The sequence below is a fragment of the Neomonachus schauinslandi genome, chromosome 4, assembly GCF_002201575.2.
Source record: "Neomonachus schauinslandi chromosome 4, ASM220157v2, whole genome shotgun sequence".
Lineage (NCBI taxonomy): Eukaryota > Metazoa > Chordata > Mammalia > Carnivora > Phocidae > Neomonachus > Neomonachus schauinslandi.
The window spans coordinates 34989695-34991301 of record NC_058406.1 but is presented as its reverse complement, the minus strand read 5'-3'; positions in this window follow the sequence as shown (position 1 = coordinate 34991301).

Genomic DNA, 1607 nt, shown 5'->3' with positions numbered 1-1607 from the left:
AATCATGTACCAGTTTTCACATCATAAAGTTGTAGCTTAGGGGTGCCTGGGTGGCTCAGTTGTTGAGCGTCTGCCTTCAGCTAGGGTCATGATCCCAGGGTTCTGGGATCGAGCCCCACGTCGGGCTCCTTGCTCAGCTGGGAGGCCTGCTTCTCCCTCTCCCACTCCCCCGGCTTGTGTTCCCTCTCTCGCTGTGTCTCCCTCTGTCAAATAAATTTAAAAAATAAATAAAAATCTTTAAAAAATAAAAATAAAAAAAATAAAGTTGTAGCTTGGGTATCCCAGCTGTGCCATGTTGCTAGAACAGTGTTTTGGGGTGAGAACTCAAGGCAAACTGCCTTTGGGAGATAGAATAGTAGTCCCTTGTTAGTGGCATTGATAATATTTATTGTTTCTCAATTGCCCCAGGCAAATAAGGTGCCATCCTTACTAAAGGTATAGACTTTGAAATGTTTCCCAGATTCCCTTGGAAACAATGTGCTTTCTATAAAATGTGGTGGTCCATTTATCATGTGGTACAGTCCTTCTGATCCTCAGACTGCCAGGAACAGCATGGATGGTACCTTCCTGTCCTGGGAAAATTAATTATTCTTGATCAACAGAGTGTAGTCTTTTGAATCAAGTAGCCTCTTTAAAGTGAAATCTGCATTTTTTCAATCATTATATCTTTTTTTTTTTTAAGATTTATTTATTTGAGAGCGTGAGAGAGAGCACGAGCAGGGGGAGGGGCAGAGGGAGAAGCAGACTCCCCGCTGAGCAGGGAGCCCAATGTGGGGCTCGATTCCTGGACCCTGAGATCATGGACCCAAACCAAAGGCAGACGCTTAATCAACTGAGGCACCCAGGCATCCCCAAAAAGATAATATTCTGTAAATAAGACCAAGGGAGGGGTGCCTGGGTGGCTCAGTCGTTAAGTGTCTGCCTTCGGCTCAGGTCATGATCCCAGGGTCCTGGGATTGAACCCCGCATCGGGCTCCCTGCTCCGCAGGAAGCCTGCTTCTCCCTCTCCAGCTTTTTGTGTTCCCTCTCTCGCTGTGTCTCTCTCTGTCCAATAAATAAATAAATAAAATCTTAAAAAAAAAAAAAGACCAAGGGAGGTAATTCAGAGGCTGAAAATGTAAAATTTCACACATTTCAAATAATGTATTTTTTTATTTTAAAATTAATCATTTTTAGACTTAAATAGGGCATGGTTTTAGAGTCTGTTCATTCATACCTTTGTTACCTTTTATGACTAATTAAAATCTGTCAGATTAAATTGAAAGCCATTTGTGGCTTGGTTGATTTCATTTAAAATATGGTCATTTAGTATGCAGGCCAAGGGAGCAGAAGGCATGGTTTGGAAGTTTTCCCATGCTCAGCACTTCTCCAAAATGGATTAATAAAGTTCTTACTCCCTTGAGGGGACTGTACTTTTTACCACTCATCTCAACTCTCTAGTAATTAACATTACTTTAGCATGTAATGTGGGCTGTACAACTAAATACCAGTATTCCTCATGAGTGCTTTTATATATTTTTTATTTTTTAAGATTTTATTTATTTATTTATTTGAGAGAGAGAGAGAGAGAGAAACAGCATGAGAGGGGATAGGGTCAGAGGGAGAAG